We start from the raw sequence: 24383 nt of genomic DNA, 5'->3' as shown, positions 1-24383 counted from the left end.
TGTTGTGTAGACTGATGGGTCTGAGACATATTTAGCAGGCTTTAAGAATCTTCAAGTCTGACACATCTGAAACAATTGTCTGTGCTATACCAAGAGTCCATTTGTGGGCATGGTCTCTAAGATGACGTCAGCCTTTGTAAATTGTAAATAGTCTGTTTTCATTATTATATATGTCTCCCCACATTAGTGATTCTTATTTTTAATTGAATTTTATTGGAACTGTAAAGTACTGTTTATTGTGATGATGTTTAACTTTGTTTGGTTTTATGAAGGATCCCCCAGAAATAAACTTGATTGATAAGCTGCTGTGTGTTAGAAAACAAAAACTGACATCCTGCAGCCTTTCATTTTACACCCCGTGTACCCCAGCACTATTGTCAGACAGTTCAAATTGCAATCCTCTACTTTTGCACACAAAAAAGTGATTTTGGAGAGAGAGGCAAGCAGTCTTGTGGGAGGGGTGATGGGGTGGGGAGAGACTGCAGTGGTAGATTAAGTGTGAAGAAGTATTTTAAATGAAAAGAAAAAAACAAGCAGACCTCTTGGCGTAAAAGAAAGGAATTGATGCAAACAAAGATGAGCTGTGGAGAACAGGTTTCATTTCTGTTAAGGCTTAGAGTGGTTATTCTATAGCATGCTGTCCCCAGAGGGAGAGGATGTTGCTCAGGGGTCAGAGCTGCCGACTCTGAATCTGGGGATCTGTGTTCGAGCCTCAGCGCAACATTCTGTGACCTGTGATTCTTGACAAATCACTTAATCTTCCCCTGTTCCCGCTCTCTATTCATTTAAATCAAACAACAATAACAACAAAAAGCGGCGATCTTGGAGGGAAGGGCAAGTAGTGTTATGGGAGTATTGAGGGGGTGGGAAGGCCCCGGCACAGGGTCATTGGATATGAAGTAGTATATTCAATTAAAAGAAAAAAACAAGCATACCTTGGAAGGGTGGTGGGGGCGGGTAAGCAGTACTGTTGTGAGAGGGGTGAGGGGCACGGCAAATAAGCTGCCAGAAGCAAAGTTAAGAGTACACTTAACGAGTAGAGGCTGGCCAACAAAGAGAAAAGAATGCTCTCAAGGCTCTCTAAATAACCCTGACAAGTAAGAACACATGTAACAGGGGCAGTCCTCATGGGAGTTTACAAAAGTCCAAAAGAAGGGATTACGAAGTGTATCCAACAAACAAAAGCCAACATTTCCAAAGGACAGAAAGAGGAACCAATTGCAAGGATGGGCTGTTCTCTAAGCCCATATTCTAGATACAGCATGTCTTGAAAAGATAGCACATGCGGTGCATAGGCGAGAGCTAACAAGATTTAAGGGCATTCCCTTTCTGAATCACTGGAAAACCTCTTCTTTGCCAGCTCGAGCTCGCTTGCCTGAATGGGCTAGCAGACCCTAAAAATAGCTCGCCCTGATAAAATCTAACTTGCCATACATAGTGGGCGAATAGATTCATTGAGGTCTCCACCTGTCTGACCTAGACTGTAACTTTCTTCCTGTTGCTTCTTATATTGTGTTGGCTTGGATCGTAACAAGACCTGGACCTATTTATTCTGTATTCTGAGTGAATAATTATTTGATTAACTATTTAATCCTATGTTTTATCTGTTCTGTGGGAATGTATTTAATATGGCTTTGTTCATTTATTGTTTGTATGACTTTTTGCTTAAACAAAGTAAAAACAAAGGAAAGACTTTTCAAGCCAAATAGCAAAATTCTTCGTATGACAGACTCCTATACCTTCCTCGGATCACATAGATTTCACCTACCCGACTGGAAAAAAGTTGCCGGACTATCCAAGTTTTTAATGCAAAATTAGATCTATAAGTAGATTGCAGCCTCCGCTTACTATTCAAGGTGAGACCCCGGGTATTTTTATATGTCTAGCCCCTGTAATTTACCCAGCATTATCACTCTATTCACTTTTACAAAAACCATCACATTTCTTTTCAGGGTACATAATTATGCGCTATTTTTGCTCACTATAATGATTTTAAAAAATGTGGTTTCTGTTGTAGACTGATAGCTGAAAGAGTATTCCTTTTTTGTGTTACAGTAGCTGCAAATAGTAATTTACAGACAGACAAGTAGATGGACAATATGACTGTGTGGTCTGTAGATGATCGCATTTATGATACATTTAAATGTTGTGTACACATATCCCAACTGAAAAAAACACAAAGGGCTAAATGAGGTTAGAGTTAGGTGAAAATGTCAGTTCAAACATAACATTTTAACCTAAAACACTGAAATTCACCAGTTACAGTGTACTGAGCTAAATAGAACTTGTGCTCCCACCATGACCAGTGTTGTCATCAATTATGTCATTTAAGATGTCCTCAGCGATGTCATTAAAGATGTCATGAGTGATGCAATCCGTGATATTAAGCAGAGCATGGTGGGGATGCAGGTTCTAGTTGGCTCAGTAAACTATTACTGGTGAATTTCAGTGTTTTTGTAGTCTAAAATATTATGCTTTAACATACATTTTTACATAACTATAACACCACTTTGGAGGAAGCGGCTCTTTATTTAGTATACCAAAAAGGGGTATACTGTGGTAAGAGTCCAGGTATTCCCTTATGAGTGGACAGGGGCTTGCTCCCGCAATCCTAATATGCTCTTTTAGGGATGAGTGTGGTCGAGAAGCCTTAGGCTTATCAGAGAGGAGTGTTAGACATTTGCAAATAAATAAATGGTACACACTACTCAAAAAGGAGATCTACACCAATTTATAAAAATAACACGTATCTTTATATATATATCTAGGCACCAGAATCAATATGATAGGGTAAGTAAGTTTTGAGATAGAAATGCTTTATGTTTCAAAGTCGACACAGGGCAATGTTATCCTATGGACGTAAAACAAATACTGCATACAAGTTCTCTACAACGACTTACAATACCAATCCTCAGGACTTAAGGTTAGTAATGGACACGGTCCAAGACAGCACCAGCAGGTCACCCCCAGCGCCACTAGGGTGGCCGGGTACAGTGGTGTAATACAGCGTTGGGTGCCAAATGTTAGTCAATGGAGATCAGTCCGGTCCGAAAGAGGCTGCAGGTTTGAACTGGGAGGCCAGTCTGCTACCCCCATTACTAGATTTAGGGGTGTTAGGAGTGTAGGGTGGTAGCCAATGGGCTACTTACCCCTGGGGTCACTACGCCCCCTATATGACAACTTCCTATGGGAAGTGGGCATAACCCTGTCCCAGAGTTGCTAATTCTGCCATCACAAAGATGGAAGACTTTGAAATTTTGTATCCACTTCAGGTAGCCCACCTTAGGGGTGGAATTAGCCTGAAGGTGAACACGTCTTTCTGACTAGTAATTCTCCTGCCAGTCCAGGCGCCAAATGAGCCCTGGCCTGAGGGTTCAGATTCGTCTGAGGGAAACCAGATTTGCATACCAAAGGCTGCGTCCTCTTTAAAGCCCCCTGCCTTGGAATGCAAGTTTATAGGTCATCCTGCTCGAAGGGGTGTAAACACCCTCTGCTGGAGCAGCCTTTGTTCCAGATCTCCTGAGAGCGTTGGTCCTCACCCTGGGGGTCAGAAACTCGACTGTGGCAGGCTGGTCATATAACACCATTGTTAACAAAAGAGCTTAACTTTTTGTTCAAGCCCAAAGGTCAAAACGTCTTCTTTTCCATAATAGAGCGGGCAAATCTCTTGCCAATACACTGAAATTCAAATTCAAAGTCATAAGCAAGCAAATCACTCGCATCAAAGTTTGGGATGGCTCCCAAAACGTTAAAACCAAAGAGTTATTGGATGTGTTTAGAGAGTTCTGTAAGAGTCTTTACACCCCTCAGGATACACAGAATAAAACAAGGTGTCTAAAATGTTTTAAATCCCTCCCTAGGTCTCCTGTTTCAGCCTTAGATCGAGAGCGCCTAAATAAACCTATTACAATAGATGGGATTGTCAAAGCAATCAAATCAGCTTGTTCTTGGAAGGCTCCAAGACCCAATGGTTTCCCCATTAGTTTTTTTATAAGACATTGACACGTGGTCATCAATCACCTTAAATACCGTGGATCATTTTGTACTCCGTTACAAGGTGTCAGGAACGGCCTCGGAGGCCACATTTGTTGTTGTTCCCAAAGAGTGTAAGGACCACTCTGATCAGAATGCCTTTCGCCCCATATCACTATTAACCATGGAAGCAATAATCTACGCTGAAATTCTTGCCAAAAGATTGGAGCCGTCCATCCCCAAGTTGATCCATAACTCTCAAACAGGGTTTGTTAAGGGAAGACTCGCTAGCAATAACATTCGCATAATTTGCCATATAATTGAAAAAGCCCACCATTCTACCCCGCCATCAGCCGCAATTGCTCTTGACGCCGAAAAGGCTTTCAACAAAGAGTTCTGACCTTTTCTCCATGCAGTTCTTGATTCTCATAACCTTGGCAATTCATTCATCAACTTGGTTATGGCCTTATATGCTAACCCCAAAGCTAATATTCGAATCAACAGTGCCACCTTTAGCCTACACCAAGGCACCAGACAGGGTTGCCCTCTCTCTCCTTTGTTAGTTTTACTCACCAGTAATCCGTTACTTGCACTTCTCACTTCATTGCAAGTGTCTCCAATTTGGCTCCAGAGCATATAAAACTGCAGCATACGGGGATGGTGTCTCATTTTTACCAAAGATATTGAGATTGCAAATCTTAGCATCACCCTCAATGTTCAGAGGATTTCTCATATATCCAGATACACCTTAAATAAGGATAAGACTGAAGACTTCCCTCTGACTCCTTTATGCTTCTCCTCACATTTAGGAGACTCTGGTCTTAAGTGGCAGCCCAAAACGTGTCCAATATCTAGGAATTTGGTTCTGCAAAGACTTAGCTGAAACACTACGGTATAATAAATCCCAGACTAAGTTAAACACCTGCTTTCTTCCTGATTGCCTAAATTCATTACATGGTGAGGTAGACTTCAAACACTCAAGCTGATGATAATGGTCTTTGTGAATTTTGTATCTTCTATGTTGCCAGTGAAGCTGTCTTCTTTTTTCAGGATATTGACAGATTATCTTTCCATAAAAATGTAGAGGTTAATGAGCGAGGATTTCATCTAAAGCCCTCAGAAAGAGCTTTGATTTTGGGGGCTGCAATCTCCATAATTGAGGCCTTTATCAGTCAGCCTTCCTAGCGATGCAAGGAGCTCCCTGGTTCACCATCAACTCCCCAAGATGAGTGGAGATAGAACATGCCCTTGGCGCTCCATTTAACCTATCCGCCATAGTCACAATTCCAAAGTTTAAATTACCACAGTCTCCGATGAAATTTGCAGATATGGTGACTGCTCTAAATCTCTTTGATAAACACATGCCGGTATCCTTGCACAACTGTATGCTAGCATCATTATGTACAATCCTAAAATAAAGGCTGATTTTGCAGTCTATATTCCCCACACATGGGCCTCCAATGGCATTAGACAAATTAAAGATGTATTTGATGATAACTATAGCCCACTGCCTTTTTTGCTTCTAGCACAATTATATGGTATGCCTAACTTATACTTTTATAGTTTCCTAAAAATAAAATTAAAGTGGTCTAAACTCAGATGGGCCGAACATCCGACCCTTCCTGTTTGTTTGACTTCATGCAGGCCTCTCTGCCTCCAAAATGTGCAAAACACTCTCCAATCCTCTTCTACCTCAACTGTTACTGTATGTAAAATGGGCTCAACACTTTGAAATAGAGGTGTTTGAACACATCTCATAAGAAAACTGGCAGAATATTAGCAAGCTAGCCTTGAACAATAAAATAACTTCCTCTCTCCTCCAATCAAAATTATTTTCTTTGAACTTATTACAGTGGAACCCGGCTCTTTTACATAAACTAAACTTACGGGCGATTGACTCTTCCTGAAATTGCATCAAGGACACTGGCTCATACCAACATAATATTTTTCAGTGTCTACTCCTTTCTCAGTATTGGGACCAAATTCATACCCATCTCTCAGCTATTTGTAACATTCCGGTCTCGTTAGATCTTTCTATGGTGGCTTTAGGGCCTTGGACTCCCGAAGACTAAGTTGAATCTTCTAAGCATTGACCGGGCGCTGCTGGACACCTCCTGGTGATCGCGGTGAAGGTCATCTTGTCCGAGTGGAAATCTTTAACCATATTTCTTTTCACACATGGTTGGCCTGGGTCTCTGTTTTGAGAGGAACTCATGGTTCACATTGCAACCGTCTCATATACCCCCAGATCTTGTCTACTGTCTGGCACTTACTGGATAAGTTCAGTGATTTGGAGAAAGTCAAGCAATTGCACCTCTCACCACAGAAACTCGGGTCAGTTCTCCCTTTTCTTTCCTTTGTACTGCCCAGTCCTTTCCCTGGTTAAATTATTCTTTGCACTGCGATTCCCTCCTGCAGCAGCCGTCTCTTAAAAATTCCAGATGCATAAGACACATTCCTTGCTCTCCTACCCCAGGGGGTTCTTATCTCATTGTTTACACTAAATGTAGCCCCATTACCAGTATGTTTTTTTATCTTAAGAATGTCTGCCGACTTCCACGTCATTCGTGTATCTACTCCTCCTAATACTTACGTCTTATGATACACCTGCATCATACCACGCATGGTCTCTGTAATACTTGACTGATTGTATGTTGTATTAAAGTGCTAATAAAATATTTGAAACAAAACAAAGTGATAGCTGTAATATGGTGTGAAATCCCTTCTCTGGGTTAGTGAATATGCTAATTAGTCCCCCACACAGATGTATTGAAGTATGTTTGCTATAATTTTCAGAAAATATCATTTATCAGGGCTTTAAGTGGGGTGGGTCCTGTTAGGGCTTAGACCAGACAGTAATTAAAAGCTGACTTTCAAATAAGTCTCTTATCAAGCTCTTCATTCATGTTCCTAACTTTACCAGCAAAAACAGTGTTAGATTTCACAACAACTTGATTCTTGTATAGTGAACTGTGTTGCTTTAAGGTGAGTTCAGGTTGTGGGTGGGTTTTTATGACGTCGCACAATTGAGCGTTCTGAAGTTGATGCAGAAAGCATTGTGAATTGTGAATGTCATAATAAAGTTGTGCAAACTGCATGCACATCTAATAGTTGGCCTCTCTGCAGAGGGTGATGGTTGTGTATATGCCAATTGTAATTGTAAGAACGAATGAACTATGAGTATTCGTCTTTACAGAGGATTTCAGAAAAATGTGAGGCACACAAAATTGTATAACCAACCGAGTGAGAGACTGCAGATGAAAGTGGTTTGCAGAGAATGTTTTTGTTAATTTCTTTATTTTTGCAGTGTTGAGACAATTGCTCCACAGCTTCGACGGACGTTTAATAAAGTTCAATTCAGGGTCGTTTATTTTCAGAATGAAAGAATGTTCATTTCTTATTATTCACAACAAAATCCCTGTTGTCATTCGTTCATTATTTATCTGATACAGCTAACAACCGCTATTAAAGTCAAAAGGCTTGGTTTAAGCAGGGTATGGTAATAACAGAAAATTCCAAGAGCAGCACCCAAATACTGGTCAGGTGGCTGACTGTGTGAAGCACAGAATTTCAGATTACATTTTTTAATCTACGCCCTCAATTACATAGTACATATAATATAATACATAGGCCACAACGTTGGATAGAATTTCTAGTTACACCTTCTGGCCAAGTCACTTTTAGAGACACCACTCTCCCCCCCCCCCCCCCCCCCCCCCTTTTTTTTTATCTAACTTAATCAGTCGCGCCTCTAGAAGTTAATTTTAGGAGGGGTGCAGATTTGTTTATATATATTTGTTTTGCTAAAATGTTTGACTGTTTTGTGTGTGTGTGTGTGTGTGTGTGTATATATATATCACACACACATACAGGCTCAGATGTAAAGAGTTTCAGCAAACACTGCTATTTCAAGGTCGAGCCTATAGTGGCAGCGCGCATGCGCTGCTCGCTCTGCAAGGCATGCAGTAATTGAGTATGCAGTGGATCTCCGCCCACTCTCGCCCATGTTTTTAATTGGCTCGTGTCATTGTCTTTTCGTAAATGCTGCCTTCGGATTGATTACGAGACTTGTTAGTCCTTCCTTATTATGGCCATGTCGTCATTTGTACCCTCCCATGGCTACTGGCCTCTTTACTTCGAGTGTTACACGGTATGGTATGTGTTATTTAGACTGTGAGCACTACTTTGTCCGTGCCTTCTCTCACCCTTCTCCCCCCTCCCCCACTTCCGTTGTCCATGCCCCCCTCCCGTTGTCCGTGATGCAGTGCAATAGGTCTTGCGTAAATGCGAGTCCTATTGCATTGCAAATGATTGTTTTTTGTGGCTTGCAAACTTGTAATGGCCACTCGGGTGCCTCTCCTTGCTTCAGCCCACCCCCGCCCTTCCTAGCCTCGGAAGGCTTGTGTACCGCTGGCAGGACCAAAAACACTGTACACACCGAGGGGGATCAACAGTCTGCTCGAGACCTCTCTGGTCTGGGCGCCATTACAGAGGGATTTTTCCCTTGTGTACCACATTCGCCAGTTACAGCACCTTCCGCCTACAAGATCTATGGCGGTACGTCGTTTTCCCTCCTGCACCATGTCCATCACCAATCACAGCCGTACCTCAGTTTTGCAGGGCGTGCCTCTAGTCTTTTTGTTACATTCTCGCTAGTCTGCACATTAATTTGTGCGTATGGACTAGTGTTAAAGGACAGTTTGCACCGTTTATGCAGCTGGCAATATTTGCATTATAACTCTATTGAGTTGTGAAACTCTCCCTGTGTAGTGATAAATACAACCTTTTCACACACTTCATCACGACGACACCTTTGGGGCATCCCCACCATGCCTTTAAGAACTTGTGTCCCATTTTCATTTCTGTTACTTTTATATATAATGCACATTCCGTATTCAGCACGCTTCTCATGTTCGGATGAGTGGGATTCATTCCAGATGCTGGTCTTATTACTGAGGGTAAGTAAGGGCAGTATTTTAATGCAGTTTTACATTTATGGACTTGGTACTTCGTTAATATGGTGTGCCAAGTTATTGGTAGGTGGTTAGTAATGTGCTGACTCAAGGGGTTGCCTTGCATGTACTGCTATATTTACGTAGCGCACCTTCATCTATTGTAACACACAACATTGTTCCTTATCGTGCAGACAGACTCGTGCAACAGCATGGCTCCCTGAGTTTGCTTCCAATAACAGTACATGTCGCACCACAGGATAATGTGCTGCATAGCTAATTACTTATGCTATAAAACCCTTTTCAGCTGGCTGTATCGTCTTTGCACGGGGATGGGTGTTGGGAGTGCTTGGCAATCCAGCAAGATCCTGAGAGGAAGGCACCTCAATAGAAATCAGCCAAACATTAAGATATGTTGTTACCAAAGTTCACCCATCACCAAGAGAGTTTATACACCAGGTTTTGTTGAATTTAGCAGCACAGAATCTTCGTTTTAACTTTGTGTCTTGCCTCCCTGCCATAATGGTGAAAGGGTCCCTAAGAATGTTAAGCAGTCAACTCCCTTTTACCCTCCTTGGAACTCACCGTGTGACGCAGACCACAATTCAACAGTATTCAAGCTGGGTGAATCATTCAACACGTTTACAGCATAGGGGGCTATTATGAGGATGATCTACTCCAGTGTACAGTACTTATAAGTTTCCTTCACACTCCACCTACCGTGTAACCGCTATATTCTAATTAAACCACGTCTGGATATTTTGGCAATCTCACTAACGGTTGGAGTTACCAATTGTCATAATTTCAGGCTTCAGGGCCCCACAAAACACCATCCTCTGTCACCTGAAAGCACAACACTCTGAAAACTGCTGTGTCAAGGACTTCCCGTAATGTATATGTCTGTGATGGCAGTGGCCCCTAAACCTGCCTGTCAGGCCCCTGCATGTGTTCTCGGTTTTGGGCACTATTGGAACTCTTTTTTACTTTTGTGTTTAACTCAAGCAGTAAGCTTGTGGTATATTTACTGTGGCATTGGCATATATAGTTTTCCTGCTTTCCTTGCCAGTTTCGAGGGCTGTGGTTGTTTTCTTTGGCCTCTGTCTGGTCTTTTATCCTCTCTTCACCCCTCCAAGATCAAGCAGGATGGAATGTTACACTCATTAACGCACAATCACACAACACATAATACCAGTACCCTCGATGCCACATAATTACTCCATAACACACAATCCTACTCCACATAATTCTTGTACACTTGATGCTACATAATCACTATCCACATAATACCACTGCATGCCATGCCACATAATTTCACTACACAACTCCACACAATCCATTCCACACAATTACACAACAAACCATTTTAATCCAACCCACATAATTCCAATCCAATCCACACCACATACACTCCCCTAAACGCAAACCTATCCACACACTTCCATGCCACATAATTCAACTCCACACATTTCCAATCCACATCACATAATTCAACACCAAACCACATAATACAACTCAACAATACAATTATCAACACACTGCATACATCCACTACACACCACACTATTCCACATTATGCCACACAATTCAACAGCATGCCTCATAATTAAACTCCACTACATACCATTCCACAACACAAAATGCCATTCCACATAATCACACTCCATAAAACACAATCCCACTCCACATAATTCCAAAACACTCAATACGACCTAATTACTAGCCACATAATTCCACATCACACCATGCCACATAATTCCACAACACAAATCCACGCCACACAATTACACAACTAACTAATCCAATCCCACCAACATAATTCCACTACACACCTGTTAGAAAAGGTAGATGGACCGGGAGGGTCGGCCGGGGTCAGGAGGAGAGGTCTCCGGGGAGAGCCGTCTCCAGCGATCGTACAGACAAGTAACTTCCCCCCCACAGACAGATATCACACACGGATAAGGTTCAGTGTTCTTTATAAGCACTTATTTAAGGTACGGTTAAATGGTACAAGGAGGTCTGGACTCAGGGGTCCCCTCGATTAGAGTCTCGCAAGGTAGGGAAGGGGGTAGCGGGACAGTCTATTTACCAATCAGGTAGTTCGGATGAGATGATGATGAGCTCACAATCCTCGAGCTTGGTGGTTAGGTGGTATGGGCCGCGGCAGCGCCAGCAGGTCCCGGTGTGGATGGTCGATACAACGGGCCGCGGCAGCGCCAGCAGGTCCCCGGAAGATATACGGTCCGCGGCAGCGCCAGCAGGTCCCGGTGAGGATGGTCGTTACAACGGGCCGCGGCAGCGCCAGCAGGTCCCAGGAAGATGACTGTTGCAGAAGGCCGCGGCAGCGCCAGCAGGTCCCGGTGAGGATGGTCGTTACAACGGGCCGCGGCAGCGCCAGCAGGTCCCAGGAAGGTGAAGGTTGCAGAAGGCCGCGGCAGCGCCAGCAGGCAGGACGATGGTTCACAAGAGCGGGCTACGGCAGCGCCAGTAGACCGTCAGGGTTGAGTTCACTCGGTGTCTCTCGACTCCAGGATACAACTGCCTTCCTGCTCCGGAGCTGCCTCAGTTATAGGGCTGGTGCCCTTTGATGTCCGGACCCTCGCACTTGGAGGTCGGAGGGTCCGGGATGAAGGTGTCCAGACACCCAGCAGGGGGTGGAGCCAGTGCCTGGGGGAGCTGGGGGCGATCGGCACCTGGCGGGGGAGAGCCCTTGACACTTCGTTCTCCCATTGACCTGCCAAGTGGTCCGCTCACCTCCTGGGTGGATGGTGGTGCCGGGATGTCGGGGCCGGCCAGGCCCGGGGTTAGGGTCGAGGGGAGGCCATGCGGCCGCGTGGTGCAGGGCCCAAGATGGCGGCTTGACCCGGCCGGGAAAGCCGGTGGGGCTGGACCCCGTGATGAGTAGGGGTCCGAGGGCAGAGGGTCCGTCGGGAGACTGAGTACAGGTGCTTGTTGCGGGGATATGCCAGATGGGCCGGGGTTCGGGCCCCGTCGAGCGGGGAGGGAGCAAGCCGTCTGTGAGGCCTGTCCAACATGCGTCCCCCCCAGCTGAAGGCGGGGAGAGTCACCCATCTCCTTGGGGACTCTCTTCGTCGAGGCGGAAAAAGCGGGACAGGCCATCTGCGTTGGCGTGGTCTTGGCCTGGTCGGTGCTCCACGGTGAAGTCCATTCCCTGCAGGGAAATGGACCAGCGCAAGAGTTTTGGGTTCTCCCCCCGCATCTGCATCAGCCATTGCAGGGGTCGATGGTCGGTTTGTACCCGGAAGTGGGTACCGAAGAGATAGGGTCGGAGCTTTTTGAGGGCCCACACTACTGCAAATGCCTCCCTCTCGATGGTGCTCCAACGCTGTTCTCGGGCCAGGAGACGTCGGCTGATGAAGGCCACCGGCTGGTCATGACCTTCGGGGTTCAGCTGAGAGAGGACGGCCCCGATGCCGTGGTCGGAGGCGTCGGTCTGCACCACAAATTCCCGACTGTAATCGGGGGCCTGGAGCACCGGGGCGGTGCACAGGGCGGCCTTCAGCTCCTCGAAGGCCGCTTGACAATCAGGAGTCCAGTTGACCCGCTTCGGCTGGTTCTTGGATGTGAGACCCGTGAGGGGCCCCACGATGCTGCCGTAGTCCTTCACGAACCGCCGGTAGTAGCCGGTGAGCCCCAAGAAGGCTCGGACCTCGGTCTGGGTGACGGGGGGCTGCCAGGACTGGATGGCAGCAATCTTAAGTTGTAGTGGGGCCACCAGCCCGCTCCCCACTTGGTGCCCCAGGTAGGTCACAGACCCTTGGCCAATCTGGCACTTGCCGGCCTTAAGGGTGAGGCCGGCCCGCTGGAGGGCTTGCAGGACCTCTTGGAGGTGACGGAGGTGGTCGGACCAGTGGCGGCTGTATACAGCGATATCGTCCAGGTAGGCAGCGCTGAATTCTTCAAGCCCTGCCAAGACCTGGTTCACAAGGCGTTGGAACGTGGCGGGGGCATTCTTCATGCCAAAGGGCATGACCTTAAATTGATAGTGGCCATCGGGGGTAGAGAAGGCTGACCGTTCCTGAGCCCTGGGGGTGAGGCCGATCTGCCAGTAGCCCGCCGTTAGGTCGAAGACACTAAGGTAGCGGGCGGCCCCCAGCCGGTCGATCAGCTCGTCTGCTCGGGGGATGGGATGAGCGTCGGTCCGGGTGACAGCGTTCAAGCCCCGGTAGTCGACGCAGAATCTCAGTTCAGGGGCGGAGCCGGGGGCAGCGGCCTTGGGAACTAATACGACCGGACTGGCCCAGGGACTGTCCGAGGGCTCGATGACCCCGATCGTGAGCATCTTGGCCACTTCCTCCTGTATGCAGGCCCGTACCCGATCTGGTACGCGGTAGGCCCGGTGCCGGACAGGGGGACTGTCCCCGGTGTCTACGTCGTGCAAACACCAGGGGGTGACCCCGGGGGTGAGGGAGAACAGGGCAGCGAACTGCAGCAGGAGGTTCCGGCAGTCCTGGCGTTGCTCTGAAGTGAGGGCGTCCGAGAGCCGGACCCCGTCCACGGAGCCGTCCTTCTCCTGAGTCTTCAGGAGGTCCGGGAGGGGCTCGGAGTCTTCTTCTGTGCCACTGTCTGTAGCCATCAAGAGGCTTAGTTCGGAGCGCACAAAGTGCGGCTTGAGCCGGTTGGTGTGGAGGACCCGAAGGGGGTTCCGGGAGGACCCCATGTCGATGAGGTAAGTGACGGGGCTTTTGCGCTCGACCACTTTGAAGGGCCCCGTCCACTTATCTTGCAGGGCACATGGTTCGGTGGGGGACATCACCCATACTTGCTGCCCAGGCTCGAATTCAACGGAGGAGGCATTGTGATCATACCACCTCTTCATGTCCTCCTGGCTGGCCTCGAGGTTCGCCTTGGCCATCTCCCTGAAGCGCCGGGTCTGGTTTCGTAAGGCCAGGATGTATTTGAAGACGTCTGGAGGGGTCGTTAGGGGGGCCATCTCCCAACCTTCCTTGACTAGGCTGAGGGGCCCTCGCACAGGGTGTCCGTATAGGAGTTCAAAGGGGCTAAAACCGAGGGACTTCTGGGGCACTTCCCGGTAGGCGAAGAGGAGGCACGGGAGCAGTACATCCCACTGGCGACGGAGAGGTTCTTCCAATCCCCCAATCATCCCTTTGAGAGTGCGGTTAAAACGCTCCACTAGTCCGTTCCCTTGGGGGTGATAGGGGGTCGTGAATCTGTAGGTGACCCCGCATTGTTGCCAGAGGGACTTCATGTACTTTGATATGAAATTCGTGCCTCGGTCGCTGACGACTTCTCGGGGGAAGCCTACCCGGGAGAAGATCCCCATCAGGGCCCGGCCAACCACTGGAGCGGTCACTGTCCGTAGAGGCACCGCCTCGGGGTAGCGGGTGGCATGGTCCACTAGTACCAAGATGAACCTGTGTCCTTGTGCCGTGCGGGGGTCCAGAGGTCCCACAATGTCTATCCCCACCCTCTCGAACGGGGTGGTGACCACCGGGAAGGGTTGTAGAGGGGCCTTCAGCTTCCGGCCACTCTTCCCGCTGGCTTGGCATGTGGGGCACGATCGGCAGTGGTTCAGGACGTCATTCCTCATTTTCGGCCAAAAAAAGTGGGTCACCAGGCGTCTGTACGTTTTGTCCTGGCCCAGGTGTCCAGCCAGGGGGACATCGTGGGCTAGGTTGAGCAGAAAGTCTCGGAAGCGGAGCGGTACCACCAGAACTCGACCGGCCCCCAGCTCGGCGATTCTTTGCTCTCTGTAGAGCAGGTCGTTATCCCAGTAGACCCAGTGGGTTCCTGTGGTGTCCCCGGCGGTTTGGGTGCTGGCTTGTTGGCGGAGTCCCTCGAGGGAGGGACAGGTCTTTTGTTCCTGGCGGAACTGTTCTTGGGTGGGCCCCCCTTCTTGCCGCCACTGAGCCAGATCCGGAAGGTCCTGGTGTTGCGCGTCTTCCTCGGTAGTCGGGTCCGGGAGGTCGGACTCGCCGTTGTCCTCTACGGGGGCAACCGGGGGCGGAGGTGCTGGCCATTCGGTTTCTTCTGATCGGTGGGCGGCACGGGTGGCCATGGATCGGGTGGTTATGCAGGCCCAGTCCGGGAGGCCCAGCATCCCCAAGTGCTCTCTTCTCTCGACGGTGGCCCACGGGGAACTCTCGAGGTCATTCCCCAGGAGGCAGTCCACGGGGGCATCGTCCCGGACCGTCACCTTCAGTAGGCCGGAGACCCCTCCCCATTCAAACGGGACGCAGGCCATCTTACACATGCTCTCAGAGTTATCTGCCGAGCGGACGGGGCAGAGAATGTTCGGCAGGATCTGCTCGGGCTTCACCAGGTGACAGCGGACGGCCGTCACGCTGGCGCCGGTGTCACGCAAGGCCTCGGCTCTCTGTCCATTAATGGTCACCCACTGACCATATTTTCTGGTGTTGGCGGGTAGGGGAGCCCGCGGAACCATGTCCCTTCCCCCTAAGCATGCCAGGACCATGGCGGCCGGTTCCCACCCTTGCTGGTCCGGCTCATACTCCTCGGGTCCCTCCGATGATTGCTCTTCCCCCAGGGCAGCGGCAGCTACCTGGCGGGGCTTGGGTGGTTGGTTTAGCGGGCAGTTCGGATCGTTGGCGTAGTGGCCTAGTCGCTGGCACCGGTGGCACGTGACGTTGGCTCGGTACCCAGGCCGCAATGGGGGGTTGCCCCGGCCGGCCGGAGGTGGGGTGCTGGCCACGGGTGTTGCTGGTAAGGCGTCTCTCCCTCGCCCCTGGCCCCCTCCTCCTCCCCGAGGACGGTGCTGGCCTTGGTTGCTTCTGTTCTGGTCGTGTGGCCCTTTCCGGCCCACTCGGGTGCTTTCCCACCGGTCAGCTTCGGCGGCGAGCTGCCGGGGGTCAGTCAGCTTACTGTCGAGTAGGTGCTGCCTGAGCTCGACGAAACAGTTGTTTGATAGGTGCTCCCATACCATAAGGTTGAAGAGTTGTTCGTAGGTGGTGACCTGATTTCCCTTGATCCAACCCTCGAAGGCCCGGCTGAAATAGTTCACGTATTCCACCCAAGTTGTACCTGGGATCCGGGTGCAATCTCTGAACCTCTGGCGGTACATCTCGGGCGTGAGGCCGTAGCGGGTGAGGAGGGCAGCCTTCATGTGGTCGTAGGACGACATTTGGTGATCGGGGAGCTGCAGCAGGGCATCGCGACCCTCGTTGATGAATCTCCCCCAAAGTCCGGCTCCCCAATCACTCCGGTCGATCCGGTGGGAGGTCATTGCGATCTCATAGGCTTTAAACCACTGTTGTATGTCGTCTTCTCGGACATACTCGCGGACCACATCCTTGGGGATGTGAACTTTTTTCTCAATAGGCCCCAGGGTGTGTGGTCGCTCAGGCACCCCCAGTTCCTTATTCTGTTTGCGCAGTTCTATTTCCGCCAGTCGGCGCTCGTGCTCGAGCGTTATTTTTTTCTCTTCCAGCTCTCTTTGTCTCTGCTTTTCTTCTCGTTCCTCTCGAAGCCGCATATGCTCGAGGTTGATTTTCTGTTCAGCTAACTTAAGTTCCCCATCCATCTTGAGTCGTGCCATCTCTAATTCGTGTAATCTGACTCTGTCTCTTTCTCGTATCTCCTCCTGTGAGAGGCCCGTTCCCCGCTCCTCGGGAGCCGTGGCGTTCCCCTCTGGTGTGATGCTGGTTTGGTCTGGTGTGACGCTGTTTTGGTCGGAGGGTCCTGTGACCCCAGTTTCTGTCCATGACTCAAGAGCGCGCTTTAGATCATCCTTGGTACTCAGGCCGGTGGTAGCAATGCCAAGTTCTATGCAAAATTGTCTCAGTTCGCGGTGGTTGTATTCTTCTAATTTCTCCATTTGGAACTTCTCGGTGGAGCTGCTATCTTTGGTCGACATCGTGCTTTGTCGTGGGGTGAGCTACTCTCTGTACGATTACGCGTTGATTCGGATCGCGCCGCTGGCCACCAATGTTAGAAAAGGTAGATGGACCGGGAGGGTCGGCCGGGGTCAGGAGGAGAGGTCTCCGGGGAGAGCCGTCTCCAGCGATCGTACAGACAAGTAACTTCCCCCCCACAGACAGATATCACACACGGATAAGGTTCAGTGTTCTTTATAAGCACTTATTTAAGGTACGGTTAAATGGTACAAGGAGGTCTGGACTCAGGGGTCCCCTCGATTAGAGTCTCGCAAGGTAGGGAAGGGGGTAGCGGGACAGTCTATTTACCAATCAGGTAGTTCGGATGAGATGATGATGAGCTCACAATCCTCGAGCTTGGTGGTTAGGTGGTATGGGCCGCGGCAGCGCCAGCAGGTCCCGGTGTGGATGGTCGATACAACGGGCCGCGGCAGCGCCAGCAGGTCCCCGGAAGATATACGGTCCGCGGCAGCGCCAGCAGGTCCCGGTGAGGATGGTCGTTACAACGGGCCGCGGCAGCGCCAGCAGGTCCCAGGAAGATGACTGTTGCAGAAGGCCGCGGCAGCGCCAGCAGGTCCCGGTGAGGATGGTCGTTACAACGGGCCGCGGCAGCGCCAGCAGGTCCCAGGAAGGTGAAGGTTGCAGAAGGCCGCGGCAGCGCCAGCAGGCAGGACGATGGTTCACAAGAGCGGGCTACGGCAGCGCCAGTAGACCGTCAGGGTTGAGTTCACTCGGTGTCTCTCGACTCCAGGATACAACTGCCTTCCTGCTCCGGAGCTGCCTCAGTTATAGGGCTGGTGCCCTTTGATGTCCGGACCCTCGCACTTGGAGGTCGGAGGGTCCGGGATGAAGGTGTCCAGACACCCAGCAGGGGGTGGAGCCAGTGCCTGGGGGAGCTGGGGGCGATCGGCACCTGGCGGGGGAGAGCCCTTGACACTTCGTTCTCCCATTGACCTGCCAAGTGGTCCGCTCACCTCCTGGGTGGATGGTGGTGCCGGGATGTCGGGGCCGGCCAGGCCCGGGGTTAGGGTCGAGGGGAGGCCATGCGGCCGCGTGGTGCAGGGCCCAAGATGGCGGCTTGACCCGGCCGGGAAAGCCGGTGGGGCTGGACCCCGTGATGAGTAGGGGTCCGAGGGCAGAGGGTCCGTCGGGAGACGGAGTACAGGTGCTTGTTGCGGGGATATGCCAGGTGGGCCGGGGTTCGGGCCCCGTCGAGCGGGGAGGGAGCAAGCCGTCTGTGAGGCCTGTCCAACAACACCACATACATGCACTCCATAACACACAAGTAAAAGACATTACCATTTACAATACCAATAGCTCTAACTCAAACAAGTGCGAGACCGAGTGCATTTTCAGTTTTTATGTGTAATCTCGATTCTGCATCTGTGGTGGAGGGGCTGCGGGGAGCAGGACAAATAGAACAGGCACATGGCTTTCATTTGGGCCCCGCTCTAGAGACTGAATGCACTGTTGTTTATCAATGTGTATCAGGGAACGGGGGCGGCAAGTATGCATGCACTCTGCTGTGTTCGTGCTCCTTTGGGGAAAAGATGTGGTGTTAGGACCAGAGCTCCCTCCTTTCGATCAGGGAATCTGGTTCTAGTCTCGGCGTCGATTCAACGTTATGTGATTTTGCGCAATCACTCCTCGTGCCTAAAAAAAACGAGAATGAACGTGCGTGTGTGTATTCTAAATAATGTAACTCGCCCCAATACCGTCGGGTCGAGCTCGCGCTATTTAAACACTGCAAAATATACATGCATTTGGGAGGGCTCGCCAGAAAATGAAGAACACGTTTTACTGCTCCCCTTTCCCTCAGGAAGGGCACGAAAGTTCAACACTTTGCTGATCTTGTGAATCAATTATGGTAGTGTCATCATCGTAGTAACTTGTTGACCTTTTGCGCAGGTTGAACGGATGTGTTCCCTTTCAGTACACCTCCCTCCCGCCTCGTTATCCTGTGTTTGTTTAGGTAGATGATGTAAGTGCTTTTGTCTCTCCCTTGGGGGGGGGGGGGGGGGGGGGGGGGAGGGGTGCACGGTCTCGTGACGGCTCGAGCGCTCGCTCTCGGTGTTTAGCAACCAAGCAAGGGTTGTATCTCCACATGGTCTGCAGCGTCATGCGATAGACTAGAGCTGTCTGAGGCCAGAGATATCATTCTGTCAAACAGCCGCCCGTCGACGCACGCTTGACACCGCTCTGCATTGCTTCGGAGACATTTAAAAAGGCGCCAAGATTTAGTGATGGTTTGGAACTGAAGGTATCCTGTCAGTGAAGTTTCATATTACTAGCATGAATGTGTGGAGACCGGTTCGTGTCGTGCATTATGTGTGAGTTTCACAGAATAAGTATGTGCATTTGAAGAATGTGGTGTGGGTCTGCGGTTTGCATGTTTTCACCTCCACCTTCCGGAATGTAAGCTTGAGGCAAGGGGCAGAGGTGGGGCAGTTGCAGAAAGGTAACTGGCGCCCCAAGGTAACTATAACTCTCGCCCCCACCATGCACAGTTTTCTTACCAATAATTTTATTGCAAATGTTGCTGTGATATTATCATTGATTTCATAAGTGATGTATTATGTTTGATAATTAACAGTGCCTGTTAGGGCACGCGTTATAGTTACCTTGGAGCACGAGTTATATATACTTGATATAACTTTAGCTATGACTACTGAATTTCTATGGTTTTGTGTCTGTAAATTCTGAACCTAACTATAGCGTCCCTGTAACTTTTGTTTATTTAGTGAATTTCTCTGTTTTTAAAATTCTATTTCCTAAATATAACGTCCCTGTAACTATTGTTTTTTAAAGGAATTTCTATGTTTTTTTAACGTGGCAGAGGCTTTGCTGCAGAGCCTGTCCTGCAGCCAAGCCCTACATCCACCTCTGTGTGCAGCTTAGCACTGCATGCAGCCAACCCCACGCTGCGTAGGGCCTTTGGCCAAGCGCAGAGAGGCATTGGCTGCAAGGCATAGCCTGCGGCCAAGCCCTGCATCTAACCCCTGCATGCAGCCAACCCCATGCTGCAAAGGGCCTTCGGCCATGGACCTGGCCGCAGGCCAGGCCTTGCAGCCAACCCCCCACATGCAGCCAACCACTATTCTTACGCTATTTGAATTAGAGAGGATGGTACACGCTGAGAGCGTTCCAGTGAAACGGAGTCTTTCGGGTGTCGTGCCGGAATTTCAAAGGCCAGTGTGACGATAGGAGGGCGAATGTGTAATTTTCATAAACGTAATGTTGGAGACACAAACTAGAGCGCTTCTCGCCTTGTGATTTTGTAGGTGACGGTCTGCCCAGAAGTTGGGTTCACATACAGGCGCATATACGCACGCTCCGGAGAATTGTCCGAGGGTCACAGTGATCATCGTGAACTGTTGCAATCAAGGTAAAACACATTCGCTGGCAGATGTCAGCCATCGGAGGGTGTGAGTCGATACGTAGATTAATTTGATTCAGGCAGTTTCCTTTGCTTTGCAGTGAAAATTGGCATTGATACTGAGTTTAACATCATGGAGAAAGTTAAGTCGTCGTCTTGGAAGCGTTTACTGCAAGATATATTTAATAATTGGTAAATACAGTCATTTGTATTTGTCTTTGGGTTACAACTCAGTTGGGTTTGCTTGGAGTATTCGACCACATATCCCAATCACTTCTTCAGTGATATTCTGTTGGAAGATGAGTGGAATTTGCTCGTAAAAATCATGATTAAGTTCATTTAATTAATCCACGTTGAAGGTTACTGGTCAGGTTGATTAAAGTTAACCTTCTGAGCAGAGACCAAAGGCGGCCCATATCCTAAAAAATTTTGGTGTGATTTTTCTGGTTTTCAGTACAGAACACACATTGAACCGGACATAGTTAGATGGTCGTTTTAAATTCATTGTTGGTAAGTTGGAGAAGCAATGTCCGATTTCACTATTTATCACGCACTGGGTGTTTCATTTTGGTGTTGGTTCATTTCTAAGATGGAAAAGGAATTCCTTATATCAGATTCATGTGAGACTGTTCATTTGTAATTTATTCCTCTATGTGCTGAAGAGAACAAACACATTCATGTTTATTATGCTTCATTTTTCAGTTCCCCTGAAGAAGGGATCTTGGATCCCAAAATGCATTGGGATAAAACAACGAATTCAATATAGGAATGTTTTGTTAGATTTGTTGAAATTCATGTAATGCTCAATTACAAGGAATGACAAGAACCAAAACTATATTGGCTTCTATACAGAATATTTTGTCATGCTAAGAAATTTTGATGTGATTACTTGGATGTTATATTCATGTTTTTTTAAAAGAAAGATGCATTAAAATAATGTGAAACGTATGATAACTTTGTTAAGATTGTGGATATATTTTTGGCAAATGTATTTATTTGCACAAAGCAGTGCGGGTAGGGTCAAGTGATCATATACACTTGAAACATTACGTCGAAGTTTAGTAAATAGGGAGATTAGCTACCTCCTTCCCCCCCCCCCAGCACGCCTAAATTAAACACACGTTTAATATCAAATTCAGAATTAAATCATAAAAAATTTGGTGTGCGCAGCACAAATCATTATTACGCAAAGGGCCTTCGGCCATGGACCTGGCCGCAGGCAAGGCCTTGCAGCCAACCCCCCACATGCAGTCAACCCCATCTAAATGGAGATGAGGCATGCAGCTTCCCGGATCTGGTTGATTTCGGCCCCAGGGGGCATATATTCCAGGGCCTGGCCTTATTATTAAGGGGGAGGGAGCAAGCAGCCCCCCTCCCTTGGCCAATATTGGCCCCGGGTATGCCATTTCCCAGAGCCCACTCAGTAAATGGTGGGTGCCCTGGAGCCCATTCAGGGCACCCACTGCTTATTAAAAAGGGGAAGGGGGCACTTAGTCCCCCTCCCAGGTTCTTTATTGGCCTTAGGGACCCTATCCCTGGGGCCTATTTAATAATTGGGGCGGGGGAGCCACGCAGCCTTCCTCCCTGGGCTGATTTCGGCCACGGGAACACTATCCCTCAGGGCCCGGCCTTATTAGGAAGGGGGAGAGGGCACACAGCCCCTCTCTCTGGGCCAATATTGGCCCTGGTGACCCCATTCACCAGGGCCTGCCCAGTAAAGGGGGAAGGGGTGCCCTGGAGCCCAAGCAGGGCACCCATTGCAAGTTTGTTTGGGGCTGCGAGGGGAGCCCCAAAGCCCCTGCTGCCCAAGCTGGCTCCATGCCTCCAGCGGGAGCTGGCATTGCTCTCACCCACAGGAAGCCGCTAGAAGTGCTGCTCCCTGTGGGCAGGAGCACATTTTTCATCTGTTTCCCTGCCTGCTGTGAAACAGATAAAAAGTCTGCTCCCTGTGGGCAGGAGCATTTTTGATGCTCCCACCCACTGGGAGCAGACTTAGTGTTTGCTCTCACTTGGCGGGAGCTTTAAATTTGCTCCTGCCAAGTGTGTGCAAACACAGGACACCCAGAGACACAGCTGGATCCGGCTCTGGAGGATAGGGTCCCCAGGGCCAATATTGGCTCTGGGAGAGGGGCCGGAAAGTCCTCCGCCCCATTTTTGGACATGGCCTTGCCCCGGGGGGTGGGGGGGGGGGGAATCCACGGGGCCTAAATCGTCTGGGAGGAGGGCCACACTGCCCGTTTTCACATGCGGCAGTGCATGGGGGATGGCGTCTCCAGGGCCGTAATCGGCCTGGGTAGGGGGGGCCATGTGCTTCCCCTAAACTATAAATTAAATTCCCCGAGACCTGGCCCACCCAGGGGACAAAAAAGCAATTGTGGGTAACCGTGCTTGCTTTCCTAAAAAAAATTCTGGCGGGTCCTCCACTTATTCGCAGGGAAAAAATAAATTACAGAAAGTTTTTGCTTCCCGGTGGGGTCCCACATGGGACCCCACCACCAGGCTTAGGGTGTCAGGGTACTCCTACCTTCCCTCTCTTTTTTTTGGGACTTTGGCTGAGGCCCAAGCCCCAAGATGGCTGCCACCACTGCCTGGTTGAATTGGTGGCAGCCAGTCAGATCTCACTGTGAAATCTGCCGGATCCGTGGAGGGTCCCCATCACAAATAACTATAATTTTTGTCTTTAATAACTCCGAAACCTCTGAACGGATTTAAACCAAATTACAACAAGCATTTGCAATGCAATAGGTCTCGCATTTATAAGAGTTTGAGCTATTGGCATTGTAAAATTACAATGCCTTTTATTTATGTTTTGGTTTTAAAACAAATAAAAGGCATTGTCATTTACAATGTCAGTAGCATAAACTCGCATAAAAGCAGTGTGCGGCGTGCAGCAGTGTGCGGCGCGCAGCAGTGTTTCGTGTAGCAGTGTGAGGCATGCAGCACTGTGGCGTGCAGCGGCGTGCAGCAGTGTGCGGCGTGCAGCAGTGTCCTGCGTGCAGCAGTGTCGTGCAGCATGCAGCAGTGAGTAATGCAGCAGTGTTCAGCAGTGTGTGGCGTGCAGCAGTGTGCCGGTTGCATCAGTGTGTGCCGTGCAGCAGTGTGTGGCGTGCAGCAATGTTTTGTGTAGCAGTGTGTGGCGTGCAGCAGTGTGTGGCGTGCAGCAGTGTGAGGCGTGCAGCATTGTGAGGCGTGCATCAGTGTTTGGCGTGCAGCAGTGTGAGGCGTGCAGCAGAGACACGTGGAGGGTGAGGAGAGACACGTGGAGGGTGAGGAGAGACACGTGGAGGGTGAGGAGAGACACGTGGAGGGTGAGGAGAGACACGTGGAGGGTGAGGAGAGACACGTGGAGGGTTAGGAGAGACACGTGGAGGGTGAGGAGAGACATGTGTGGAGGGTGAGGAGAGACATGTGGAGCATGAGGAGGAGACACCTGTGGGGGGTGAGGAGGAGACACATGTGGAGGGTGAGGAGGAGACACATGTGGAGGGTGAGGCGGAGGGTGAGGAGACACGTGTGGAGGGTGAGGAGAGACACGTGTGGAGGGTGAGGAGAGACACGTGTGGAGGGTGAGGAGAGACACGTGTGGAGGGTGAGGAGACACGTGTGGAGGGTGAGGAGAGACACGTGTGGAGGGTGAGGAGAGACACGTGTGGAGGGTGAGGAGAGACGTGTGGAGGGTGAGGAGAGACGTGTGGAGGGTGAGGAGAGACGTGTGGAGGGTGAGGAGAGACACGTGGAGGGTGAGGAGAGACACGTGGAGGGTGAGGAGAGACACGTGGAGGGTGAGGAGAGACACGTGGAGGGTGAGGAGGGACACATGGAGGGGACACGTGGAGGGTGAGGAGAGACACGTGGAGGGTGAGGAGAGACACGTGTGGAGGGTGAGGAGAGACACGTGTGGAGGGTGAGGAGAGACACGTGTGGAGGGTGAGGAGAGAGACGTGTGGAGGGTGAGGAGAGACGTGTGGAGGGTGAGGAGAGACGTGTGGAGGGTGAGGAGAGACGTGTGGAGGGTGAGGAGACACGTGTGGAGGGTGAGGAGAGACACGTGTGGAGGGTGAGGAGAGACACGTATGGAGGGTGAGGAGAGACATGTGTGGAGCGTGAGGAGAGACGTGTGGAGGGTGAGGAGAGACACGTGTGGAGGGTGAGGAGAGACGTGTGGAGGGTGAGGAGAGACGTGTGGAGGGTGAGGAGAGACACGTGTGGAGG

General features: G+C 49.8%; 1 protein-coding gene across 4 annotated transcripts in view; it reads left to right on the top strand.

Moving 5' to 3' along the window:
- CHST12 (carbohydrate sulfotransferase 12) overlaps positions 1-24383 on the top strand; it is a 155284-nt gene that overhangs the window by 27993 nt on the left and 102908 nt on the right. Inside the window, exon 1 of one of the 4 annotated variants that reach the window (XM_085629220.1) lies at positions 20140-20180. The exons of the other annotated variants lie outside the window; for them this stretch is intronic. The gene's annotated coding sequence lies outside the window, so the exon portion shown is untranslated. Of the gene's footprint in view, positions 1-20139; positions 20181-24383 lie in introns of those variants that run through there. 4 annotated transcript variants of the gene reach the window in all.

This window comes from Triturus cristatus, chromosome 10 (genome assembly GCF_964204655.1).
Source record: "Triturus cristatus chromosome 10, aTriCri1.1, whole genome shotgun sequence".
Lineage (NCBI taxonomy): Eukaryota > Metazoa > Chordata > Amphibia > Caudata > Salamandridae > Triturus > Triturus cristatus.
This window is presented reverse-complemented; position numbering and strand designations above follow the sequence as displayed.